The sequence below is a fragment of the Haliaeetus leucocephalus genome, unplaced genomic scaffold, assembly GCF_000737465.1.
Source record: "Haliaeetus leucocephalus isolate CR32 unplaced genomic scaffold, Haliaeetus_leucocephalus-4.0 Scaffold406, whole genome shotgun sequence".
NCBI classification, from domain to species: domain Eukaryota; kingdom Metazoa; phylum Chordata; class Aves; order Accipitriformes; family Accipitridae; genus Haliaeetus; species Haliaeetus leucocephalus.
In genome coordinates, this window is record NW_010972842.1 from 1790927 (window position 1) to 1811306 (window position 20380).

At 35.4% G+C, this 20380-nt stretch overlaps 1 protein-coding gene across 15 annotated transcripts in view; it reads right to left on the minus strand.

The window, feature by feature from the left end:
• FOXP2 (forkhead box P2) overlaps window positions 1-20380 on the minus strand; it is a 192548-nt gene that overhangs the window by 96944 nt on the left and 75224 nt on the right. The gene's annotated exons all lie outside the window — the stretch shown is intronic.

The following is a 20380-nucleotide window of genomic DNA, read 5'->3' on the forward strand; positions in this document are numbered from 1 at the left end:
TTGTTAGATTTTTGGCAATGTATTTTTTACTTGTGACTGCCATATTGTACTCAGAAATATTAAGAATTGGCTAATAATGGTGGAAATGGGTCCCAAGGAACAAAAAAGACCAACTGATTACTCAAGACTCAATCAAGCCCATGGTAAAGTTGATGAGAGTGTTAAGCATAAAGGAAAGAGTTAATGTAAGATGCGTCTGCATAGAAAAGCAGAGCTAATTTCAGAGTAAATTGCAAATAAAAAGCCAAACGGCTCTAAAGCATTCCAAGAATGAGCAAAAGCCCAGTGACAGAAAAGAAAGATCGATACTAAACCCTTACTTCTGTGCTTTCTGTCTAAACTTAAAAAACAAGATAATGTTTGGGAATTAAAATAGGTGCTGAAGATGTTAAAGAATATATGATTCATAAAATAACTAGGAAAAATACTGAATTCAATATAGTTTAGTCAGTAGACTTTTTTCTGATTAGTGCTTTTTTCATTTAATCTTACAACTTTAGCATTATGTTTTAAACTTAAATGATAATACCCTTGATTAGTACAAAGGAGTATAATTTATCAAAAAGGAGTTGCAGATTTAGGTCATTCAAGTATGTTATTAGATATTATTTTATTGTAATAATCACCACGTATTCTGTAATTAAAAATTTTGATGTTTTAGCTGGTGTTTTAAACCAGCTATTAGAAAATAACTTATGTTTACAGCCTAATATCACCTAATACACTGGCTTTCTTAGCTCTGTGGGGAACCCTTTCAAAACAATAAATGGAGATACAGCGATAAAACTCCCATCAAAGTCCACAAGAGGCATGTGGCTCAAAACATTCTCCTATGTGTATTGTATTAGCCATTAGCCTGTTCAACAATATGCTTTTAAGTAAACACAAACCTGAATATTAACTGAGCAAAGGGTACCCATTGTTATGTTTAGTCAGCTTAAACTACATATAAGCAACTGATTCATCTCATATTGAAACAAAGCAAAACAAACTGTTGATTTTCATCCAGAAAAGCTATAAAAGTAAACGGCAGATGAAATGTAATGTTCATGAAAACCAGCATTATATTAAAAATTACTTCTTCATTTTTTTAGAAATATAACACTCCTTAGGAGTATTTTAGAACTTTAGAACAGCCAAGTTCCATTTGCTCTTTTCACTGTATATTGGACAGTATTTGTGTTTTATTAATTCGTATTATGTGATTGATAACACTAAGGTGTGTGGCTCACTTGCTGAGTTTGTACCCCACGAGGATTTAGTCAGGCATTAGTGGAAGTGGCCACTCCACCCACAGCCACGTAAACAGACACTTCAGCCCCCTTACGTGCTCGCACCGGCGGTGGCCTGCCTCGTTCCAGGGATGTCCCCACCTGGGGAACACCTAGTGCTGCTCTAGCGTGAGCCAAAAACTTAAGGAACTGCTAATATACTGCTAAAACTGCCCGTGAGATAGGTATATAGGATATAGAATATGCTTGTGTGTGCATATGTGTATATATGTTATTCTGTAGTTTTAGTTTAAAATTATAATGCTGCAAATTACAAAATATAATAATTATAAATATATTATGAAGATATAATTATATGCTGCAGAATCAAAGATTGTTCCTTAGAGGCTTAGAAGTGTGGCTATGGGTTCCTGTTTATAGTTGATATTGTCAGGTGAAGAAAAAGGGTTAATTTCTATGAAAATAGGTAGCAGGTAGTCTAAAGATATCTCTGGGGTAGTCTATAGATATCTCCTATATCAATAACAGACCAAATGCTCCTCCTTAATCAACTTCTATTCATTCATTAGTTTCCACAGAGATTAAAAAAAACCCCAACAACCTAATGGACCAGATATTCAGCCATATATCACAATTTGGAAGGAAGAAAAAAAATTAATATATAAGTAGTAAACCTAGCCATGATTTAGTGAAAGATATTTTTAGCTAAGGTTCTAATAATCAAAGTGATGTAGCTGTATACGAAAGACCAAAGCAATAAAGATTTTTTCCTATTGGATACAGACATAATCTTCAGATGTTATAAACTGATGAAAGTCACTGCTTGCTTGATATAAATTATGTTGCTGACAATAAAGTGCATTTTGAGAGAAAAGAAATCACTTTGCCATCAAGTGACAATCAATTTTATTTGCAGTGGGAAGGAGAACGCCTCTGGAAAAGCACTCCATTGAATTTTTCATTGTTGCAGTCTGTGCTGGATCTGGCTGTTCAGGGCAACTATTTTCAAATACTGTACTGATACAAAATAAAATACTGAAAAAAACTTATGCATAGCATGATATTCTATCTTCATTTTCATAACTGGGATATACTGTGAGCTAACACAGAGGTGACATTTGAAATAACGGACTAGGTCTTCCCTGTGTTTAAAAAGGCAGAATTATAGAAAATCTGTGCTGATTTTGTCCAATAAAAGGTTTGATTGAGTGTCTTCTGCAAAAGTATTACCTAAGTTTACGGGACAAGAACACACGTATTACAAGTTGTTGAAAGGTGTCTCTCTCCATGTCATATTGCAACTCACTTTAGTTGCAGACTTCAAAGAAGCCACTCTGCTCTCTACAAGACTCAAAAAGCAGTGCTGTTTTATAGGGAAAAAAGGCACAAGGGACTGTGTTTGAAAAATGTATTCTAGAACCTCAGAAACCTCAATTACTTTGTGATTTTTAAAATCTTCCCTTTAAATATATGAAATGGCACTTCCTGAATTACAGCTTATTTGTGCTTTGTAACATACACATGGAAGGAAGTTAGTGTACATTTTTAATATGTTTTTGCACTGCACAACAAGAATTTTCCTTCTGTAATGGAATTTGCCTTTCAAATAAAATTAACAAAACCAAAACTGTACTTAAGAAAGGATGTCTCCAAAACTCCTAATGAAGCTGCTTGTAACATTCAATAGAAGTATTCATGAGACAAACATCTCTAAGCAAACCTTTTATGAAATAATAAGCAAAAAAAAAATCTTCCATATTTTAAATGCTATCTTCAACCTCAGAGACATTCTTCACATGAACATCCACATTTTCTATTAAATTGCTACTTTTAGACAGTACTCTGTGTAGTATGATCCTCTTAATCCACAATTCAAGACTGATAATCATTCTTTCCTTTGTACATTTCTAGGGATCTGCTGAAATGCTTGGCTGCCTAAACTACAGTAATTTCCTTTATGCAATTGTAAATTAAATTTTGTAGAAGTGGAGAGTGATTTTTGAAAAAAAAATTTTCCTTTTAAGAAACTTAATATAGCAAAGAAAATTCAAGAGGAAGAGACATCCACACCTCTGCAGGAACACAAGGAGTCAGAACAAAACACAGAAGAAATCATAATTTTACAGTTACATTGTATGCACTTTCCTCATCCAAGCTGACATATAGTATATTTTATATAAACATAGTGCTCGTGTTATTTTTATCTTGTAATACTTCTTTCTCATCTCTTTAATATGCCAATGAAGAATATTGACCAAATCATAAATGTTTTCCCCCTGCTTATCGGTCATTTTCCCTGGAAAAACAGAAGTTGTTTACTTTATATTCTGTCAGTTCTAACTGTGCCAAAGTGACCAAGTCCAGTAAAATAAATAATGCATTCCCTGGAATACCACATGACCAAAAACCCAAATTTGAATAACAGGAGATATAGGAATAAAAAAAAAAAAAAAAAAGAAGAAAAAAGTGTGGCCCTACTATTGTGTTCTTTAGGGACCACTGAAAAGATAAAAAGATTGCCAGGCTAGGCAATAACTTAAAGAATTTAGCAACTAATTTTAATTAATAGGAATATTAGAAGAGGAATTTGTATGAAATTGTATTACATATAGAAAATTTGCTCAAAGTATCTTTTTTTTTTTTCACTTAAAGGTGATGATTAACCCATAAAAGCCCTAACTCTACCCAATATTTTCACAGATAGGGAACACCAAACTGGTAGCAGTCCATCCAAGATGCTACAATAAATGACTTGGATTCTCTTGAAAAGTTGTCCAGCTGAAAGTTCTGCTTAAGATGTTTTTTTACACAGATCCAGGCTTTGGAAATGAGTATATAAAATTATATCCTTATTAGTTTGATCTGTGCTTTACATATTTGTACGGATGTTTATAAGAAGATCCAGCCACTAGATTTGCTGAGACTCAGAAGTACTAAACCAAAACCAACCCAAGTCATTGCCTACTCACGATGTAGACCTTGTCTTTATTACCTGGTTATTCTTGATAGAGCTGGGTGAGATCTTTCAAAGAGATGATGATGATACCACCAAGGGCTGTAATCTGAGCTGTAGTTTTTCTCCAGCACAAATGAAACCAGTCCCTATTTCACATCACATTACACATAAAAAAAGGTTGAAGTCAGACCACAGACTTGCATAGATTGCACGTTCTCACATAGTTTTCTTCAAACACATATGGAGGACTGAAAACTCATTCTTTTTTTATTTCTACATTTTTTTTTCCTCTTTTATAACCTGAAGTCTCCCTTACAGGTCCTAACTTAGAAAACAAAGTTGCTTTATTTGTTTTCAAATGCACCTTTACAGTTAAAGGGGGTATCGTATAAAAAAAACCCAAACAACAACCCACTTCTATTTAGACAAGCAAAAAATGATAAATGGGTCTATTTTATAATTCAACATTTTTCTAGCAGCTATATATAAAACACAAGTACTAGTTAGGTAAGTGAATACTGAGGTCAGTTATTTTCACATGGAAATTTTATCCAACTGTCAAAGTGACTGACTTCAGAGTTCCACCCTGCCATTCAATCCAATGGATTCCTTTCAACTTACTGTAGAACCTGAAGGATCAGCAATTTGTAAAGCTAATATGGGAATTGCACAATGTTTGAAGAGCGTCTTGTCTACTTCAATGTAAAAAAACCCCAAACTTAAAAAGGTCAGCCGTTATTTTCATTTGAACAGTAGTGCTAAATGTCAAAGTGGTTGGTTATAAGTAAGCTTGTAAAGCGACTATTTAAAGCACCCATATGCCAATGTAAGCACCTGAGCAAAGTAACCTAAAAGAGCAGACAAGAAAGTGCTTGATTTAGCATGAAGATTTCTGTAAATAAATTAACCCCCCCCCCTCCTTCAAGGATTCAGTTATGATCCCACAGATCTAATCATTAAGTATACTTCATGCAAAGTTGATCCGGCACCAAAATACTCTGGTACAAAGCGGTATTGTGCTCAAGTATTGTGCAAAAAAGTAATTAATTTGCACTTAAATCATCTTCATGCATGAAGTATTGGCATTTCCATTTTACAGATGGGAAAACTGAGCCACAGAGATTATAGATGGCTTGTTCAAAATTATTTGTCTTATTAATAGCACTGGCCAACAAAATTCAGAAAATAAATTCACTTAGAGTGTACCTGACTCTGTGAGTGCTGAGCCATTCAGCTCTAGACAAGCTAAGTGAAAAATAAGATTACTTTTACTTGACAAAACATTCCAGGACATAAACTTAAGTCCCTTTTACATCAGTAATGGGAATATTCATATGTTTAAAATTAAGTATATCTCAAGAGCTTGTAAAATCAACAGTACACGGATGCTGTGAGCAAACTGGGTTCTGGGCATCCAACGCACCATGCTGCTGTTCTAATACAAAACTGAAATACAAAACTCATATACAGAGATTTACCTCATGTTATTACAGACTGGAAACTGTAGGCTTGACCACCAATATCATAGATTAATGACAAAAAAATAGTTTCCTTGTTTTTCTTCTTTTAAGTATCCTATATATTAAAAAAAATACTGTTCTGTAGGTAAATAGACACAAATTGCAGTGCCTAGATTGGAAACAACAATCACAATCAACTTCACTGAAACCTGAAGGAGCTGAAGGCGCTTATCTCTATATTAGATCATGCCCTCTAGAAGTATATGAAGCAGCATTCTCCCACTTTCCCCATGCATGGTGGAAAAGAAAATTCTAAAGCAAAGCGAGCCATAAGAAATTCTGAGCACATTTACAAAGGGAAGGTACCTGTATTCTGGACCTATTTGTGTATAGTTCTTTCCATGGGTACAATATAACAGTACTGGCTTCAACAATACCGGTAGCCAAAATAAAACGGTTATATCCAGATTGCTATGACACCTGCCAGGTAAGGATGAGGATCACAGACAGCTTGCCTGAGATTAAGTGCCTCATGCATTCTTGGCCTTTCCTAGGTTTGGGTAGGAACATAAAAAGAGGGTAAGAAGTTGATAAAAATATCCTGTGACTCTAAAGTATTCAAATAAAAATAATCTGCTCTAACTGGAAATTCACATCAGAAACCAGCAAACAGATTTCCATCTAAATTATTTTGTCAACAGTATGGTGATATCCTTGCTAACCTTATTTGGCACCAGTGAATAATTAGATACACAGGGGTGTGACTCCAATTGAAGGTGTTGGCATTGTAGCACTCTGTGAAAATATTAACTATGAGGTTAACTCCAATTTTCTCTTCTTTAATTAAATGCACATGGTACTAATGAGGTAACCTACTGTTCCTTGATAGCACTAATTAGCTAAGAGGAGAGTACATTCTCACACTGCAATTTAAACCTAAAAATAAGGTTGAAATATGCTAATTGCAGGCAATTTAAAACAGTACAAGTTGTAGAACTAGTCATAATAAAGGAAACTGACTGCTTTACAGCTCTACAGCTGTAACTTTGGTTAAAATCAAAACACGCCATACAATTTTAGAGCGATTTGGCAAAGTATCCACCGGCCTCTTCAAAAATTGTTACTTAATTCACAGTATACAACATAAATGAAAAAAAAAGGAAAAAAAAATCTTAGTTGCTCATCTAGGAAAAGACAAATAACTCCTGATAAGTAAGAACAAAATCTGATTAAGTCTATGCAGAAAAATAGCTTTTGTTTAGACTAGTTTGAAGCTCTGAATTTAAGAGTTTTATTTGTAGAGGTGTTGAGCTGCTGCAGCTTACGCTGACGTCAATGGAGTCCTGGGTGCTCAACTCAACTGAAAGTCTGGCCCTAAAATTAGACTTTTGAATGGAAAAAAAAGGGAATAAAGAAACATGCTTTCTTTAGAGAAAGTACATTTTAAAGAACAAATCTGTGATTCTACATACAACTTTGAAGTTCCCGAAATAGCAACATTTTGTACTGTAACATCAACCATATCCTTTACAAGGTAACACAATAGATGGTTCAGCTTAGCCAGTGAATTGTAGACAACGTTGCATAGCACACTGATTTGTAATAACAATTTCAAATTTCTTGATTTAGAGCTCCTGCTGTTGAGCAGAGAAGAGAAGATGGACAACAGCCATTTGCTATACAAGCTATTTTGCTGACTAACGCCTGGGGTGACAGTGGCCTGAGGTTTGGCAGACACAGATTGCTTTTTTAAATTTTTTTTTTCTCCTTTACTGAGAAAGAGTAGCAATGCAAATAACTCTATCACAAGAAGATAAAAGGATTACAAGATAGTGACCCCTTAATAAGACACAAAGTGGAGATCTTAACTGAATATAGGCACAGGAAAAGCCTTGACCTGAATGAAAACAGCATCTCCCACATAAACAAAATCATTAATCTTATTTTCTGAGTTGCTAAAGAAAATAAACACTAAGGAAAGTGATAACACCTATGTTGTCATTCCAGAAAGAAATAAAATCTGTTCATATGTATCTATAGATACGAATGCATGCTGCACATCTTATAATCAGTAGACTTCCATAAGGCATAATGACTGCTCAATAAAAAGTATATAATAAGTTGTCTGACTTTACATCTTTTGTTGTAATTTTAATCAATTATATATGCCTACAGTTCATTTTTCAAGCATTCAAAATTTAATTCTCTTTCAGGAATGTTACATCAATGCTGTTGTGGGGTCTAGTTCCCTAATTCAAGACAATAAAGCTATACTGCAGAAGGGTCCATAAAATGTCCATTTCACATTTCCTAAGACACTATTACAACTGATAGACTTTCATCGAGGACCACAGCTACAATAGACTACAAGAAGAGGGCAAGAGTAATCAAAAGAGTTACTAATGTCTCTTTTGCTAGAGGTTACTCTCAGCAATATCAGAGAACCTGTTTAGTAGTTAGTAGTATTTATAGGTTACATGAGTAGGTGGACTATTTTCGACTGCAGAAGAGAACACAAGACCCCAAAGCACCCTTGCCAGTCTAAGCTGGACATCAGATTCTTCCTGACTCCAACTCAGTGACTGATTTAATTCTGTGTGTGTGAGCAAGATTAATTAAATGTTAATAGAAAAACTGGTGCAACTACCAGTGTCTGTGCACCTCAATTTATGCCCTATCTCCAGCTAATGTCAATCTCAAAAAGCAAAACCTCCTCCACTCCCCAAACCAAAATTTCTATCCAAGAGAAAACATACATCATGGCCTGTGCATGTGAACAGCAACTGTCCTGACTTGGGGGACTACTATGGTATAAATGAGATGCAAGCATGCTCAGATCCAGTCCTATTACTATTACTGATTTTCTGCATGGCCCAGGAAATTGCTGGTACTCCACATACAAATGCTGCCTTTAAATGTGTATATATTAAAGATAATAAACACTACTGAAGTAGTTGTTTTGGTTGTTTTGTTTTGTTTTGGTTTTTTTTTTAATATTTATTTGAAGTTAAAAAATCCTTTTATTTGAAATCAGTATCTTTAATATCAAGTTCACAGCTGCCTTATAGAGCGAAATGGGGACACAAATATGCAACAATTCTGCCTGTCCTATTTTAATAACCAAATTAACTCCCCCTATAATAGCAGAAGTGAGGTTGGTTATTCAGGCTTGCTCCCAGAAGGTTAGGCAACAAAACTAGAGTGCGAAGGCATATATACAGCTGTAATCCATCCACCTCTGGAACATCCTGTGGAAGAAGACCAAGGCATTGGAGCAAAATAGTCTCTTATTCCATGAAAAACTCAAAAAGGCTTATTACAAACTCATCTGTTCAAATTCCTTAATTATATTCCAAAGCTTGTGGTCAGAAGAGCCATACACTTAACAAAATAATGTAAAAGTAATTATTAGTCCAAAGTAATTACCAAAAAATTAAGAAGTAACTGCACGTAAGTGTCAATTACACAGTACAAAAAGTGTTAAAAAGGGATCAGTGATAAGTGTGACTGGAAGGCATTTTTTGTCTTTTTATTTGCTCTTATTTGCTCATTTTTCAGGCCTTTTTTTTTTTTTTCCTAGCCTCAAAATACTTCCCATAGATGTCTGTGAGAAATTTAATAGAGCCAAGATAGCTTGGGCCAGATTCCTAGCTGTTTTAAAGCACTGTTGGTAAGGTGATGGAATCACACGGTTCTCCAATACATGCACCTTCTTTGTGTAACAATGTCCATGTTGCATCTAATTTATTTGACATAGAAAGCATTACTAGAGTGAGTTCTAAATGATACTGGAAGGTACCTATATTGTATAGCTTTGACTGACATTTCTGCTTGCAAACATCTCCAAAAACAACTAGTCAAGTGGAAGTAAAAATTTTTCTAAATGCAAAGATAATTAACCCCACAATAACATCCTACTGAAATGATGCATGTAATTAAAATTGATTAGAAAAAGAGATTGCCGTTTTATCTGATTGATGGTTGTACTGTAAAGTGATAGCGTCAGGCTAACCCTAAAGAAAAGCTTTATCATCTTCAACTGACATCATGAAGTTCGTGCCACTCTTTTCTTTCTTAAATAGTTTTCATTCCATTAAGAGTGTGCTAATAACTGAATGAAAGATTTTATAGGTAGCTAACAGGCTGTAAAGCAAACACCAGTTAAGATAAGCACCGTAGAATCAATACAATCTTAAATAATTTGCTAAAGGATGAAGCTACCTCTTAAAAATGAAGCTGTTCTCCCTCTGTTCCTTTTTGAAGAGTGATTTAGAGAAATAACTCTAACGAATTAATAGCTGTCTTCTTTAAACCTCTTGCTCACGTCTTTTAGGTTGTTCTCATGGAGTTACCCGTTGAGTTTTCAGGATAAAGAACAGGAAGAAATTTGATGCTGCTGGGTGCTAGACCAAGCCCAATAACTATAGTTTTTGCTTCTTTTCTGGAACGTATCCAAAAGCAAAACAGGATTTTCTTTTTCTTCTTGAAAATAAATAGTACAGTCCACCTGTGCCATGGCCACAAGAAGCAGAAAAGCAGAAAGACCTTGTTCTAATCTTGTTTGCCCTGTAGCCAGCTGTTGGCAGCCAGTGCCCTCAGCTTCTGCCTCCTGAGGAGCAGAGATTTTCTCAGCTGTTTGGCCCAGATTCCCAGCACAAAGCATCCCACACAGTGCATAAAGCTCAGTTTCAAATATTCAACCTGCCTCATCGACAGCATATATAAAATCGGGCCGTATATGCATACATACATATATGTATAAAAAGCTAGTACCTAGTATTTTCTTTTAACAGATTTTAAATTATTATTAATCAAGGTCATGTGCAAATGATGTAAGTAAGAAAAGGCACTAAAACATAGAATCACAGTGCTCTGCGATTTTTTATACCGGGCAACTTTTGTTAATGAGGTCCATATTAATAAATCACTTTTAGAATTGAAGAAAATAAAAAGTTCCCATCATTTTTTAATTTTGGACATCCTTTGATACCAAATCTCTCTGATCTAAAACTATCACAAAGCTCAGCCAATCATTAATATGTCTATGCGTACTAGCAACACCAGGTAAACAATGTTTAAAAATATATATTTAACTCAGATACCCAGTTTATGATTGTTTAAATAGACTATGTCTTAGAAAGTAAAAAATCAATTTTAAACAAACACATTTTCCCTCCAATGTGTACTTCTTCAAGATTTAAAGCAAATAAAGTCTATGAAGGTTTGTAAATATACAGTAAACAGCTGAAGGACATCAAAATTTGTCCTACTAAAGGGTTAGATGAACTCAAAAAGACAAATGAAAGAAATACGAGTTCATTAATCCAACGAGCTAGATTTTCAAACTGCATCATAGCTATATTTTTCTAAAGAAGACAAAGCAGATTATGTTTATACAATATATATAAAATAGATTGCTACACAAGAAAATGTCACATTTTAGAAATGTTCACCATATGCTAGAAATTTCTCATTTATAAGCTCATTATCCAATAGCAGCTCTCAAGAATAAAGCTAATTTACATGTAAAATAAGAGTATGGTCTACTCTTTAAAGGCACAATGATAAACACACCAATTTGACAATTACATTAATATGAGTATTTGCATAATCTGCCTTCTACACCTGTTCTTAATTTGAAGCAGCTGCAGAACAAATCACACCACATAATCTGAATATGCCACCAAGTCACGTAAACATACTAACCCATCTCATCAAGTTTTTGTTTCGCTCTCTTTGCATGTTTGTTCTGAATTTACATGAACCCATAAAAAAAAGCTTTTGGGTTGGACAATTTATATTCATCAGAGATAACATATAGAGGCTAAAATGCTTTTTTTCTTTTTAGTTTTTGTTACTCTGTTTCCGCTAACAATGAGCATTTCCTAGGGAAGGCATAGCAACTCGACATTTTACAGCTTATTGCTCTAGATACACCTCCTGTGAAGCACATTAAAAATATGTGCAGTCAACACACAGTACAACAAAAGTCTGCCAGTGAAATTCTTACGCTCTTAGCAAAATAAGACTGAATGGTCACCACTTTACTCTTTCAAATTCAGTGCTTTCTACTTTTTAGAAAACTCCACGTTTTCTACCAGCAGCACAAAAAGAACAACAACAGTTGACTGATAATTCAAAATGCCAGTTCACACTAATGAAACATTCTTCCTACATGTATGCTGCTCCTTTTTTGATATATAAACAAGAAATAATTGAGTAATTTAATACATTGACTCTCTTCCTATGCATTCTGACTGTCATTAAACCCCATTCTGTAACGATAACCTCATTCAAACCGAGAGAAAGATGAGGAAAAAGCAGCACACGTGGGAAATAACTGAATACATCATATATGCCTGATACAGTGATGATTGTGAAGGATAATGCCAAATGCAAAATGCTAAATACTAATGTTAATGCTAAATTCGTATTCAGTGAATAATCAGAAGCACAAACATGGAACCCACGGCTCTTCTTCCCATAGCCTCCACAAGAAAAATAACAACCCATTGCAGAGCCTGTGTGCTATCTAGGGTGTTGTCAACAACCTTTAAACTGATGTTTTTACTAAAAGCAGAGGAGACTCTTCTGTGCTGCAGAACAAAGATTTAGGATTGGGTACCCTTTTGGCCTGGGACCCATGATCAAATACCGTGGTACACCTAAAATGGTTATCACCGAAATAAAGTCCAGTTATAAACTGGAGGGCCAGGTTTGAACAATCCCACAGCTATTCTCACACTGAATCGTTGCCCAGTCGCAGTAGCTTTGTCACATGGAATACCAGCTCCTCTGGTGGCTACCAAAAAGCGTATAAAAGTTTTTACATAAAAGAGAAAATAGAGATAATGTTGTACTTTGCGATGATTCTTTCAGTGTAGCAAAGAGCACGGCATCAGCCTGAAGCTGTCACATCAACCAGAGTTGACACTGCTTTTCCAGTTCTTGCCTAACAGCACAAACAAGTGGGGATCTTAACTGTCAGCAAAATCAGGAACTGCAGCAGAGAAAAATGACAACCAGCCTGGACATGATGTAGGCCCACTGTAAGCTGTCATCAGAAATGAAAATGGGCAAAGAATTAGCCAAATGATTTTGAGAATTTTCTATATTAAAAGTGTGTGTATTTAACTTAATTGTAATCTATCATTTTCCTCTACTACAAAACCCAAGATTTTGTAAAAGAGAGACATTCTACATTGTGAAGCAGAAGCCACATCACATAACTCCTGGGAATCATTTATTTTGATATAGATGTCTGGTACTTCCTAGTAGGTGACTTAGCAGGATTCTGGACTGGGAAGTTTCTTCCTATTGCATTCTCCCACCAAAAATTTAGCTTCTCCAGGCTAAAAATAAATAAAATGAATTCTGTATTTTCACATTATTTTATAGGTTGACTGGATGAGATACTGCATCATGGTATAAATACAGAGCATGGTATAAAGCACACCAAGAAACACCCCCAAAGTGGAGTCAAGTGACTCACAAACTCTCTGTGCTGATGTAGCAGAAGGAAGTGCAAGCATCCACTGCTTGCTGGAGTCCTATCCAACCAGACAGACATTTCAACTAATATTTATACCTCTAGATACTGTGCAAAACAATTAAACATACACTTACAGAAAAAAATAAGAAAGAACAAAGTTAAACAGCTCATGCACATTAAACCTGGGTTTGTACACCCATAATACCTGGTTTTGGAACAAAACCACCTCCTAATGTTAAATATTACTGGAAACCAAGATTCTGCTAAAGAACAAATAAAAAATAAGAGACAAAGATCTCATAAAATTTATTTAAAACTAATTCTACCATTATAATAACATGCAGAAGCTGGATAACATGCTGGATAACATATCGAGAATCTTTTAATGTTAGATTAAAAAACATGATACATACATCAATTTGCTTGCACATCCTCATTCCAAATGCAAAGTTGTACTGTTATTTTAAAACTGAGTAAATTCTTCAAAGCAATTGCTTTGGAGTTTGCGTACGCATACTTTTGCACTGGAGTTATAAAAGCAGCCATTCTTCCTGATGAGGTCTTCAGTTCCCTTCGTATTTTTTCACAATGATACACGCTCTTATCAAAGAAAGAGGGGGATAGAAAGACAACTTTAAAAATTGTGTTGAGTTTTTTTTAAATGCTCTCCTCACTTTTACAGAAGGTCACCACACTTTCTCTTTCTCCTTTTTATTGACTGTGGCTTATTTGAATGGGAACCGAAGACATAAAATTTGCAATATCCTTTTCCCATATAATGGGAGAGACATTGCAGTCTTGTATCTAGGACCAGGAATCTAAAGATCTGGCCTTCATTGCCTGCATGGTCAAAGTAGTAACGTAGCTACAAACTCATGGAAGAGCCAGACAGCTGCTCCCAATGCAAGTCAGGTACGTCCTCTCCCTTTTGGAAGGTCCCTTTTGGATCCCTTTCAAATCACAACACGTCGACCATCGGATTGACACTGTGGTGTTAGAAAGTGGCTAGGTAGCTTGAAATTGCTTGAGGACCCAACTATTTTCCTTGAGCTTAATCAGATTAATCCAATCTTTCCAGCATGCAGAGTAATTATGGCTAGCAAACTGCACACTACATCATCCTGATGTCAGTGCTGTGTCACAAAGAGAAGAGTTCCTTAAGAGGTTGGACTGGGAAAGGTTAGATATTTGTAGAGGTTTTCTTCTTCAAAGCATGACTAGAAACAGTTGTGAGAAGTCTAATGGACTATGATTTGTAAACTTTGAAGTCTGCTGGTAGAAGCAGACTTTTCTTGGAGGAAAGTCAAGTTCCCTTGAATGGCCAAAAGCGAGTCTTCAGAAGGAAAATATGTTGTTTTCTAGATGTTGCTTGGAAAGACAGAAGAATGACACACTGAATTAGAGCAAATGATCATTTAGCCTGCTGGGCTACCTCTAACAGTGGTCAAACTCAGTGCCCAGAGAAGAGTAAATGAGCACGGTGGCGTACGGACGTAGTGATGCTTTCCCAGGCCACTCCCCACATCCCAGCATTTTGCGCTTTAGAGACTATGAAAATGAGCAATTTGTATTTTCTATGGATGGATTTTTCTTCCATTAATTTGTTCACTAGATTTTTGAGCCAACTTAAATGTTTAGCACCCATAACATCTTGCAGCACAGATCTGTTCCAGAGCTTGGCTATATATTACTTGAAGACCTACATCACCCTTTTAGCTTAATTTCATGTCTTTTACTCCTCGAACTGCAAGGGAACAATTAGATCCTGTGAACCCTCAGCACTTATAACTGTAGCTAAGAGGCAACTCTGCAGCCATAAAACACAAAAGATGAACTAGAAGAGCTGGAGGGATGATGAAAGAGCAGAGATGTCTTGGGATCTGTACGGATCATATCTCCTTCTCCTTTACCCAATATTATTAAAAACTTGAGCCAATGGATTTTGGTATTCCCTGAAAAGTGTAAATAATGTATACCTATACCTTGTGCTCACACAGTTGGGCATGAAATACGCTCAAAGATGTATGAGTATAAACTTGCTGCCTGCTGTTCAGTCCCACTTCAATGGGTATGTCAATGATGCATGTCTCTGTGTGTGTCTGCAGTTCTTTTTCCCTTCTTGCACTCTGCTAGTGTTGCCAGAATGCACTGTACGCTCTCTGGAAATCTGATTCACATTAAAATTTTGTACAGTTATTAATACAAGAAGACCCAAATCTCTAACACAAAGCTTTCATAACTACAATAGTAAGAATAATAAAATATTAAAAGTACGAAAAATAAAAGTTTCATCCTAACAATGAGATCAATACTGAGGATGTAATCTAATGCATTTTAAGTTTAAAAATAACAGTTTTGATCATGGACTGCTAGTCAAGCCAAGTGTCTAGACCAGTATTTGTCAAAAACAACAGTTCATTTTTTTTTCTCAAAGAGAGAAAGCATGCTAATTATGATTCTATAAAGGATACCCTTCTTATGTAAATCACATTTTAAATTAATAATTAATAATAACACTAACAAAGTTGGTATGTAATGAAATGAAAATCACAACACTAAGTCTCCCAGAGCTAAAATAGGAAGAACAACTTCTTGTACCATTTTTGTTGCACCATTCTACAGGCTGTATGCTAATGATGTTTACTCTCCAAGGAAAAAACAAGGAAAATATGAAATGATCTGCCAGGTAAAACAAAGGTTTTCAAAACCTTTTTAGAATGCCTGTTGGCAGTTTCACAGAGGAAAAAAGTGACTTAAATAACAAGGATTCTTCCCTGAAATAGGATTCTGTTTATGAGTTCCTCCTAAACTCTTTGACATTCACAGAGGTTTAATTGAGAAATAATTTCTGTGTAAATGATGGGGTGCATCAACATCTCTGATACATTAGCTCCTACCTTAACTAAAAGAAGAGGTCCGATTCTGCTATAACTAAAATTATTTAGGGTTTTCACTTAAAAAAGCTAAGCAATTCCACACATAATAAAGGCATTCTCAAATCTTTTTTGTGGGTCTTCATTGCACTAGAATTTATTTTAAACATGATACCATTACTGTAGTCAAGCCTTTCCAAAAGTCCTTCTAGTAACTTCTCTCTTACTATACTTATAGTCAAAAAAATAAAAAGATCCAATATATAAAAAGAAATCTGATAAATATTTTATATTGACAGTCCAAGCACTATACACAATTGTCAGGTTTTATTATTTCAATTTACCTTGACAATGTTACCAAAACCCAAGAAGGTTAGGAAATCAGTCTTAACAGCTATTGATACAATATTATCTCTGGATGTATTTTAGGACATCATTAATTACAAAGATTAAGGCTGATGCAATAGCACTTACATTCGTTAACTATAAATATTCTAAAGAATCATACACAAAGTCATAATCATTTGTTTCTAGAGGTATGGTTGGAGTATTACAATACAAACTGTACCACCCAGTCAAATTACAATGATTAAATACTCACTCAAAAACTTTATACAAGTATTCCCCACCCAAAACAAACATTTTCCTAGACTAAACTATTTTGCAAGATGCTAAGTTAGTATGACTTTTCTCAATGTGGAAAAGAGCCCCCTCACTTAATCTTGGCTCTGAGACTTATGGGGTCATATTATACGCGAGGCCCTAAAATGGTTGCAATAATAATGATCTCATAAGTGGGCTGTTAGACCAATTCACTTTATTTTCAGGCACCGTGAGACAATCACCTCAGCACTATAAATACTCTAAAACATTATGAAAGTAGGTATTTTTGGAAGAAAAGATATTTAAAACGTTGGTTTGGGTTTTTTAAAAATAAATTCTGCCTCTTGTTTCAGTGTATTTATTGCTGAGAAAAACAAAATCATTTTAGAATGAATGCCTTCCAATTAAAAATGTCCATATTTATGAATTCAGTGGTATTTCTTCTGTCTTACTGATAATTATGAAGTGAATACATTTTTGTATCTTATAGCTTGAAAAAATCCAGACTATATAAAATGATGTGAAAGCTACAGCTACTTAGACTATGCTCATAGAAATCACTATCTTTCGTTGTAATCTAACAAGTGAGAATTAAAGTATCCAAAATGGTCATATACTGAAAGTGAATTTAAATAGATGAAATATTGTGAATTTAGGATGTCATCTGTATTTTACTAAATGCCAGTTATTATCTAATCTTCAGTGCTTTCTGTTCATGAAACAGGCCATAAATATACAGAAAATAAAGTTGACTTTTGAAAAAATAATCAACTGTCATGTCCTTTAAGGCATTTCATGTGCATGCTATAATTTTAAGGCAGCATTAAAATCCTTTTAAAATGAATCTGTTGATATGGTGTAACGGACCTAGTGAAAAATTGGCACACTATTCTGTTCCCTAGAATTCTGCTATTGGCTTCAATCACTCCTTACCTTTTTTAAAAAAACAGCAACAAAAAAAAAATCCCACAATACTATAGGACTAGAAGAGACTTCCTGAGTTTTTAATATTTTTGTTATTGTAATTCATGTCAGGTAAGTCCTTTTCAAAGGTGGTCAAGCTTTATCTTTAAGTAAGCAGTGTGTGGGAGAGGTGGCTCTTGCTTCCACTACTTCTACTAGAACAGTGTTCCAGAAACTCTTTTCTCTGCATAGTGAAAAGCTTTCTTTTCCACAGTTCATTCATGTCTAGCTTAGCTACATGCGACCATACTTAAAACTGTTCTTAAGAAGCATAAAAGTTTGCTTCTCGACCCGAATTGCATAGAGCAATCACAACCTTTCAGCCTATGCACCTAGTCTGAATGAAACCTTCTTGGACTTGTATATCATAAAAATGTATATAGAATTTACACAACCTCACCATAGGCATATAGCAAATGTGCTAAGCTATCAGCAATAGTCAAAACAGTGAGATGCCTTCACTCCATGGAAACTCAGGGCATCCGTACTAGAACCCTGAATCTTTCAACAGAAGCTATATGGAGTACATTTCTAATATACTAATAAGGCACCAGAAATTAGGTGGATTGCATATCTCCACTATTCCTGATGAGGTCTCAAAGATACCTTTTGAAATGGCATTAATATCTCCCTATTTTTATCAGAAACACCTTTTAAAATTCATTTAGGATTGCGTGTTCTTTTTTCTCATCTGTTACATCACTGGTTGTTCACAGTCATACAGCAACCAATACACTGAGCTTCTCTCTTCCTTTTTCATTTTAAGTGATGGACATAAGCTTAAGGAAGAAATTTTTCTAAGTTCTTAAACACATGACCTTGTTCTTTGCTGTACCTTCCAAACTTTATTAGAATTTACTTTCTAAAGTACATTCCTGAAAGATATCCATCTTGTACAAAAGCTCAGCCCTCTTATGAACCCTGTCCTCTTTTCTTTTCCATGGGTGAAATGCATGCCCCCTGTTGTTATGGCAGGCTTGCAGTTAGGCATTTTCTCTTCCTCACCCAGAATATCGGTTCAATCCTTTCTAATCAAGAGATATTTTTTGTATATGCAAACATCAATCACCACTCGCCTCTGAATTTGCGTTATTTCCACTTCAGAGCCTATGCCCTCAAACTGAGGTTTTCCATGATATCCTAAACTGTTCTTAAAAGGGCAACAAACACTGTTTGCGTATGACTTCACACCACACCATGATCTTGTATTGGGAAATATTTTTCTTTAATTTGGTAATTTGATTATTCTTAAGCGTCAAGCCCATAGCTATCTGTGTACTAAATTACAGCTGCATCGATTTGGAAATGACTTCTACAAGCACAGAGTTGATTTTGATATTTTTTTCTGACATGTTGGGTTACTGTATTGGTTTTCCTCAGTAGTGTGCAGGCTACCTTTTCTATCCAACTGAAAGTGTATTTCTTGAATAAATGGATGTGTGAACACTTAGGGGAAAATCTCATTTTTCATTTATACTTCAGGTTCTTGGTAGGATCCTTGAAGCATATCAATGTTGTTGGCACACCACACAGTTTCCTTTGTACATATTATTGTACAATTGCTTTTCAAAGCTTCACATAATCAAGTAGTAAAGCACTGAAGTAGTGTTTAGTAAATTTTTCACCATTAATTCTACTTCATAACAGCCTCATCTGTCTGTCTCAAGAAAATTATACTAGAAGCATAAGAAGGCATAAAAAGACCTAGAACATCAAAGTGGCAATTGTTGGACAACCCCCTTCCCAAACAGGATGGGCTGATGTGCTTTTCCACTCTGCAGTGGGATTGCTTTTCAGCAGCACACATGTTCACACGCTTTTTTTCTGTAGCATTACTGTGTATTATCCATGCATGATCATCTGGATAATTTTGACAGTTTTTAACTCAATTTTACATGTATACAGTCCAAGTGAAGGTAAACTGAAATTAACACCTATGGTGATCTTGGCATACATTCAGATTCCTGACTAGCCTGCTCCCCACGCTCCCAGTAAAGTCCCCCTGCTTGGTAAAGCAACTGGACAACTAACACACAAACTACAAAATAATGTCTAATTGCTAGCAAATTTCAAGACAAGTATTCAATTCACAAAGTAAAGTTAATCTGAAAAAAAAAAGTATGGGAAGAAATCTGCACAAAGAATGCCTCAAACAGCTATGGAGAGAGACTGGATTTTCATGTGGAAAGCTGCATTTGGTACTATTGACTGAAGATTCTTCATTATTTAGTCACAGAACTTTGATATTGGTAGAAAATTTCCTTGACTTTTAAAATTGCCTGATGAAATGAAAAACCTTCTGGAAAAAAGAGACTTTCCTTAATAGTAATTTAGCTAGAAACAATTTTGAAAAATCTACACCCACCTAGAGCATTCACAAAATATTTTGTTCAGTTGCTTTTCCTGCTTTGGTAATTTCTAAATCAATGTACACTAATGTGTTTTTCAAATTCAAGAGTATCAGGAGAGCCTTGCTTGAGTGGTGCGATCCTAAACTGGCATAATTAAGGCCCTGCCTGGGAGCAGACCCTTTAATAGAGCCGCACACTGAGTGGGGAACCATTCACACATTCCCTCTCAGCTCTTCACAAGCTTTTCTGGGCAATGAGCCAGCTGGTAAGAGAATCAGGCTGATCAGACCTGTTGCAAGAGCCTGGAGAAGTGGCTCAAGGAAACCTACACCTCCCAGCACCGCAGAGGCACTACTCGCGCAGCCCGAAGAGGAGCAATCGTCAACGGGCGCGCTGGCTGCACCGGGAGGGCTTGCAGGGGGACGGAGCTTTCCAGCTGCTCAAGCAAGG